Consider the following 8577-nt stretch of genomic DNA (forward strand, 5'->3'; position numbering starts at 1 on the left):
TACGCGGGCCTCTCATTGTTGTGGCCTCTCCCGTTGCGGAGCACAGGCTCCGGACGCGCAGGCTCAGCGGCCATGGTTCACGGGCCCAGGCGCTCCGCGGCATGTGGGATCTTCCCAGACCGGGGCACGAACCCGTGTCCCCTGCATCGGCAGGCGGACTCTCAACCACTGCGTCACCAGGGAAGCCCTGGCTTTACACTTTATGGCTATAAAAATGATACATATTACACTGTTGGGACTCAAAGATTCCCTAGATATATAATTCCCTCAATTTATGCAGTCCACTAAAAAATGAAATTTCCCCCCTGAAGCTCTTTAAAAGATTGCTGTATTTTTGGTGCACTAAAGAACAGTGAAATAACTAGTAGTTATCTGTCTTATGCAATTAATTGCATATATGACCTAGACATTACCGTTATAATCCCTGTTATAAATAGTCATTTTCTTTAAAGTATAATTTATCAAGATCACTTAGGATACTTATTTTTTAACTTTTAATTGAAAATTTTTAAGTTGGTCTGTTATTTGATTACACTCTAAGTTTATACTCTTAAATTTAGTAAGAATTTTACTTTTGTAACTTGATAGCTATGGTGATTAATCACTTAGAAGAATTTTTAACTATTTTAAAATTGCATTTTGAGTTTATATAATCTAAAAAATATGCACCAATAAAGGTAGCAAGTCCTCTTAAAGAACAAAGCATTATATAATTTTAACTGAGGATGGGAGTTTAGAGGGAATTCAAATTTCAATAACTTTAAATTTCACATCTAAATCCAATGTTTGGATATTAAAATTCACTGGCTCAGGGAAGTCTGTCAAGATGCACAGAAACTTCCCTCTCAGTTTATGAGGGCTGTCCTAAGAATAGGGCTGGCTCTCAGAGAGGACAATTTAGAATTAAAAATAAATCATTGGCTCTTGACAAAACCTTATTTCTAAAAAAAGAAAAAAAAAAGTCAAAGAGCTTGAATGTATGTGTGCACATGTTTTGAAAGTAGTGCTAATGAGCCAAAAAGTGAATTTATCATAAATATTTTGATGAATTTTTCCAACTCAGATTTTGTTTAAATGGAAACTACCTTTTAAAATAGAGTCTTTCATGGCATTTAAAAAGACTTTACCAAAGCAATCTTGAGAAAGAAGAACACAGCTGGAGGTATCACACTCCCTGAATTCAGACTATACTACAAAGCTAAAGTAATCAAAACAGTATGGTACAGGCACAAAAACAGACACATAGATCAATGGAACAGAATAGACAGCCCAGAAATAAATTCATGCACTTATGGTCAACTAATCTATGACAAAAGGAGGCAAGAATATACAATGAGGAAAAGACAGTCTCTTCAATAAGTGGTGCTGAGAAAACGGGACTGCTACAGGCAAAAGAATAAAATTAGAACATTTCCTCACAACATATATGAAAATAAACTCAACACGGATTAAAGACCTAAATATGAGACCAGAACCATAAAACTCCTAGAAGAAAACATAGGCAGGACACTCTGACATAAATCATAGCAATATTTTTTTGATCTGTCCCCTAAGGCAAAGAAAACAAAACCAAATATAAACAAATGGGACCTAATTCAACTTAAAAGCTTTTACACAGCAAAGGAAACCATCAACAAAATGAAAAGACAGCCAACTGAATGGGGAAAATATTTGTAAATTATATGACCAATAAGGGTTTAATATCTAAAATATATAAACAGCTCATACAACTCAATATTAAAAAAATAAGAAATAGGCAGAAGACCTGAACAGACAGTCTTCCAAGGAAGACATACAGATGGCCAACAGGCACATGAAAAACTGCTCAACATCACTAATCAGAGAAATGCTAATCAAAACCACAATGAGCTATCAACTCACACCTGTTAGAATATCTATCGCCAAAAAGACCACAAATAACAAATGTTGGTTAGGATGTGGAGAAAAGGGAACACTTGTACCCTGTTGGCAGGAATATGAATTGGTGCAACCATTATGGAAAACACTATAAAGGTTCCTCAAAAAACTAAAAATAGAACTACCATATAATCCAGCAATTCTACTGCTGAGTATATATGCTAAGAAAACAAAAACACTAAGTCAAAAAGATACATGCACCCCAATGTTCATAGCAGCATTATTTATAATAGCCAAGATATGGAAGCAACCTGGGGTCCATCAACAGATAAATGGATAAAGAAGATGGGGTATACATCATACATACATACACAAAAGATTACTACTCAGCCGTGAAAAAGAATGAAATTTTGCCATTTGCAACAACATGGATGGACCTGGAGGGTATTATGTTTAGTGAAATAAGTCAGACAGAGAAAGACATATACTGTATATTATTGCTTATATATGGAAACTAAAAAATAAAACAAATGAATATAACAAAGCAGAAACAGACTCACAGATCCAGAGAACAAAATAGTCATTACAAGTGGGGACAGGGAAGCAGAGAAGGGCAAGGTAGAGGTAGGGGATAAAGAGGTACAAACTATGATGTATAAAGTAAGTAAGCTATGAGGGTATATTGTACAGCACAGGGAATATAACCAATATTTTACAATAACTTTAAATGGAATATAATCTATAAAAAATGTGAATCACTATGTTGTACACCTGACACTAATATCATATATCAACTATATATCAATTAAAAACATAAGCAACTGTTTTGAAACAAAAGTTTTAAATCATTCTCATAGGTTTATTCTGTTTAATCAACTATGCTTTTCCATAATTTACATGTTCATGCATGAAACCTTAATAACAATTTCTAAATAATTGTGTAACATGAAAGCTGTCCTAACCACTTTGGGAAGTTAGAGATATTTTTCAAATAAAAAAGGATAAAAGTTGGAGTAGGAAGACTATTTTGCAAAGTTATAATTAATTTTGATTTGAATTTTGCTATGTAGCCCTAGAAGTCACTTTTTTTTCCATTTTGAATATAAAAAAGTGAGTTAAAGTTTTGTGATTCTCCATCCTATAGGAATTTGATTAGACTTTCCATGGTCCCTACAAATAAAGAGATGATTTGGGTCTTTTTTCTTCAACTGTCACATTCTATTAGTGAGAAGATCAGATCATATCATGTATACTTGCTTTAAAAAAAAAAAAACAGCAAAAATAAAGCTAACAACCTCAGAAATGCAAAAAAAGTCTTCTGTGTTCCTCATTACTCAGATTACTGATCAAAAGAAACAGATGGATCCTATATTGATTGCTGTGGATTGCAAAACCTACTAGTTTATTCTTCCAAATCTATTATGCTTACTACATTTTCTACATGCATTTAATACAGCTTAAAGTTATGATCCTAGGAAAATCAGAAAGAAAAATTTTTGTAGTATATGGTTTTTAAGATAATAAATAAATCTTATGTACTTAAATGATGTTTAATAAAATCTTATCTTTTATGACTAGTATTTTTCTGTTTTTTTTTTTTAATTCAAAGGTGAGTTTTATTTATTTATTTGGTTGCACTGGGTCTTAGTTGCAGCAGGCAGGCTCCTTAGTTGTGGCTTACAGGCTCCTTAGTTGTGGCATGCAAACTCTTAGTTGCGGCATGTATGTGGGATTTAGTTCCCTGACCAGGGATTGAACCCGGGACCCCTGCACTGGGAGCATGGAGTCTTATCCACTGCACCACCAGGGAAGTCCCCTATTTTTCTGTGTTTAATTGAAGTATAGTTGACTTAGTATGTTGTGCTAGTTTCAGGTGTACAGCAAAGTGATTCAGTTATACGTACATATATATCTATTTTTTTCAGATTCTTTTCCCATATAAGTTATTACAAAATATAGAGTATAGGTCCCTGTGCTATACTCCTTGTTGGTTATCTGTTATATATATATATATTAGTGTGTACATGTTAATCCCAAACTCCTAATGTATCCCCCCACTTTCCCCTTTGGTAACCATAAGTTTGTTTTCTATGTCTGTGGGTCTATTTCTGTTTTGTAGGTAAGTTCATCTGTATCATTTTTTGTTTTAGATTTCTCATATAAGCAGAATTTTATGAGTCTAGTATTTTTCTTAATCTGCTCAGACTGCCATAACAAAATACCGCAGACTGGCTGATATAAACAACAGAAATATATTACTCACCGTTCTGGAGGCTGGAAAGTCCAAGATCAAGGTGACAGCAAGGTAGGTTTTATTCTCAGTCCTCCTCTCTTGGCCCGCAGCTAGCCACCATCTCACTGTGTGTGTCACATGACCTCTTCTTTGTGCACTGGAGAGGGGAGAGAGAGAGAGAGAGAGAACTCTGGTCTCTATTCCTCTTTTTTTTTTTTTTTTTGCGGTACGCGGGCCTCTCACTGCTGCGGCCTCTCCCGTTGTGGAGCACAGGCTCCGGACGCGCAGGCTCAGCGGCCATGGCTCACGGGCCCAGCCGCTCCGCGGCATGTGGGATCCTCCCGGACCGGAGAACAAACCTGCGTCCCCTGCATCGGCAGGTGGACTCTCAACCATTGCCCCACCAGGGAAGCCCTCTATTCCTCTTTTCATAAGAAAATCAGTCCTATTAGATTAAGACTCCACTCTTGGACCTTACTTACCTCCTTAAAGGACCCATCTCAAAATGCAGCCACACAGGGGGGTAAGGCTTCAACATATGGATTTGGGGTGGACACAAACATTCAGTCCCTAAAAGTATTTTTATTAGCTATTTTGTATGTCAGTATTCATTAATTAAAAGAGACATTCTGTTTCGCGTGGATACTATTGAGCTGGTTATAAGAGAATGGTCTGCAGAAAAGTACGTTTACAATAATCTGCGGAGAATTCTCTAGTACAACTCTAATAGCAACAAAACTTGTGCTCCAGAACTTCTGCATTCAAATCCAGGGGTTTACACTGAAAAATGTAGATATGTCATACCTCCTGCTGTTACTCATCCAATACTGTTGGGCTGCACCCAGCAGGCCTGCAAGTCTTGTAGTTGCCCAGTCTGGAGACCAAAGGAAGAGCTTGGAGACAGTGACAGAGACATCAACAGTTTACTGTACAGAGGAATCTTACACAAAGGGACCTAGAGCGACACTCCAGGTGTCCAGCAGACAGTGGGCAGGATGTAGCAGCCATCTTCGTTGCTCAGGGGAGGAGGAGGATACCATTTATAGGGAGAATTGATGTCAGGTGAGCTCATCAGTTACCAGGGGCTAATGAAGCCTTAAATTAAGAGGATTGGATAGTCGTGTGTGAAGCAGGGCCTGGTCGATCAGGGGATGAACAGAGAGCAAGAGGACAGCCTAACCATATAAAGACTGCTATCTACTAGTTATATTTATTTAGTATCATATAATTTTAGAAAACATGGCAAAAGTTGTTGAACATGAGTTATTCGAATGACAGGAAAATCATGCTTTTAAAAAATGTGTTCACTATCTAGGCATAAATATACAAGAAAAAAGACTCTCCCCTTGGCTCTCCTCTCCCTCTACCTTATTTTTAAACTCCCTGTTCCCCTCCCCATATTTTCATTCTGAATTTGACCACCGTTTAGACTCAAGTAACAGATTTGCAGTGAAGGAAAGATTATTAATCAAGGTTCAACCAGAGAAGCAGAACCAGAAGTAGTAGGAGATTATATGTAGAAGCAAATATAAGTTTATTTGCTTATGTAATTGTGGAAGCCTGTTGGGCAGGCAGAGAGGGAGGGTCAGCAGCCAGTTGGAATCCAGAGGAAGGAGCCCAAGCTTGTGCACAGGTGGGAGGTCCCACTCAGAGAAGACCTGAGCGTATTTTAAAGATCTTCCAATCAGTTCAGGCCCACACAGGATAATCTCTTGTTCAATTAACTGATGAGCATCTTTTTTTTTTTCACCAAGAATTTATTGAACAACGTATTCACCCTTTTGTGCCACTACCTTCTGCCATTTTCCAGGCAACTTCATAATTCCATCTTCCCAAAACTTTTTATCTTGCTGAGCAAAGAACTGTCCCAGGTGCCTTTTACAGACTTCCAGGGAACTGAAATTTTTTCCATTAAGAGAATTTTGTGAAGACCGAAGTAAATGGAAAGCTGAAGGCGCAATGTCTGGGGAATACGGCGGGAAGACGGAAGAGTTTGCGTTTTCTGTTGACTCATTTTGGATTCTTTTTGTCGAGTGCCGCTTTCAGTTGGTCTAATTGGCAGCAGTACTTGTTGGAATTAATCGTTTGGTTTTCCAGAAGGAGCTCTTCATAGAGGACGCCCTTCCAATCTGACAGTATACACAACATCACCTTCTTTGCATGAAGACCGGCCTTTGGTGGGGTTGGTGGTGGTTCATTTTGCTTGCCCCACGATCTCTTCCATTCCACATTATGGTACAGTATCTACTTTTCTTCGCCCATCACAATTTGTTTTAAAAACAGAACGTTGCTGTTACGTTTCAGTAGAGAATCACGTGCGGAAATACGGTCGAGAAGGTTTTTTTTGCTTAACCTATGTGGAACCCAAACATCAAAGCGATTCACATAACCAAGCGGGTGCAAATGACTTTCAGCACTTGATCTGGATATTCTGAGTATGTCGGCCATCTCCCGCATGGTATAACGTTGATTGTTCTCAATTAATGTCTCTGATCGCTCTGATCAATGCCTTTAACCACATCTGCAAAATGCCTTCACAGAGAACCTAGATTTACTGTTTGATTGAATAACCGGGAGCAGCTGTGTGTATGTTCCAACATGCCTTTGACTCCTGACGCTTCCATTTATATGCGTGTAAACTTAACCTGGTTATTAAAACTCTGACTTTATAGAATTGCTGTGAGGATTAAAAACTTATTATAAATGATAATTATTACTGTTATTAATTCACAGTTTTAAAAGAAAGTTTGACATATATTAAATAATTTAATTCTCATTGTTATACTGAAAAACAGTGTTTAACAGATACTCCTTCCTATTGAAGATAGGAAAAGATAGCAATTACACAGCAATAAAATATTAATCTATCAGTGAGTACATAGAAGTAAAAATCAATAATTTCCATAAAAGAAAAGCTTTAAAAAGCATATTTATAAAATACAGAACTTGAGCAATTATTAAGTACGTGAAACACAGATTCACAGCAAATAAATTTTAACTCTGAAAACTGCTCTAGAGCTCAGATTTTCAGAAGTGTAACATGTTAACTGTATACTTAGAATAGTTTCCTTTATATTCAGAAAGATTTCAAGTATGCCCTATCTCTTTGATGCTTCCATTTTTTTAATGTATTTGCTACTAACACAAAACATGTCATTTTTCATTTAAGAAATCAGAGAAACAGTAGATTCAGTGTAATAGAAATCACAGTTTCAATGAAAATATTCTTTTACCAACAGGTTTTCCCAGGAAGACAGTAGTTAAGAAACAATCCACCTCCACAGCCCTTCCCCCAGCCTCCTTCCAACATACAGACATATAGCTTATTAATGGTTTAAAATATCACCGGATGCCTTGCAACATACACAGAAATGTGAACAACCATATTTAAAAACTGCCAAAGTCTATCTTATTTTAAGATAAAAGAAGCACAGTATAGCAGGGACACGGTGAGAAAAATATTGTAGAGAATGTATTTTCTCTTCAGGAAGAAAATGTTAATTTGCTTTGGTCTGGATGGATTTGAATGTTAAGAGCTAAGGGGGAAGTGGGTCTCCAAGGGTAATAATTCATAGTTTTTAAACTAAATATTCTATGACTCCTCCATGACTGAATTGCTGGTATCAGACTAAATTTGCCACCTAGAATAACTCAAAAAGCTTGATAAAATACAAACAATAAATGGTGGCATCAGAGAGCAACCAAGGTAGCCAAAACTTAAAGGGCCTGGCTCCTCGGTAACTGGGAAGGCGTTAAGATGTGTTTGTTTTTACTACTACCTTCTTCCATCAGGGTATCTGCTGGTAAACTAACATTGGAAGAGAGGTCAAACAGAAAGCGCTGTGGAGCTGGCAACAGTCTCACTGACCTGAGGAGATAAAAGCTGGTACTTAGGGCTACCAAAGCAGCTAGGACCAGAGAAACCAATACCTTGAAGGAAAGTGAATTACAGAGAAGTGAACCCAATGTTCTGAGTGCAATTTTCCCTCAATGTATTCACTGATTTCTAAGCTCTCCATGCTTTAGTCAAGAGGCCGAGACACCAAGTAAAAAAGCAACTGGTAAAAGGCAAAAATATTAAGCAGAGATCAGAAGTCTCAGAGCCCTGAGACAAACCTTAGAGTTTAGGGACTGTTGAGGAGGAAGGGAATGGTTAAAAAAAAAAAAAAAACTAAAAAAAACCCAAAACAAAAACAAAAACCCAACTAAAACTAAGGTTTCTGTTAACACTCCTGAAAATTCTGCCTTGTGAGTTGAGTAAACCAGAAATAAATCAATAGTCAAAACTACTGAAACCAAGGTGTTGTGGCCATGAGAATGCGTTTCACAGACCTCCATCTAAAGGGGGTTTCATTGACTGAGGGCCCAGCTGCTGTAAAGCACCATGGCCACACTTCCTACATGTATCCCAGCCGATGACCTAGCACTGCAGGGATTCTGAGGCAGGCTCATTTTTGGTAGATACGGAACTCCTCAGACAGCTGGCC

The 8577-nt window shown here is 37.5% G+C and overlaps 1 non-coding gene across 1 annotated transcript; it reads left to right on the forward strand.

Moving 5' to 3' along the window:
• The first annotated feature begins 769 nt into the window (after positions 1-769).
• LOC115844419 (small Cajal body-specific RNA 11) lies at positions 770-897 on the forward strand. Its single transcript, XR_004036108.1, has one exon. It is a non-coding gene; the product is annotated as a small Cajal body-specific RNA 11 (non-coding RNA).
• Positions 898-8577: the final 7680 nt, after the last annotated feature.

Source organism: Globicephala melas, chromosome 10, assembly GCF_963455315.2.
Source record: "Globicephala melas chromosome 10, mGloMel1.2, whole genome shotgun sequence".
Classification (NCBI taxonomy): Eukaryota; Metazoa; Chordata; class Mammalia; order Artiodactyla; family Delphinidae; genus Globicephala; species Globicephala melas.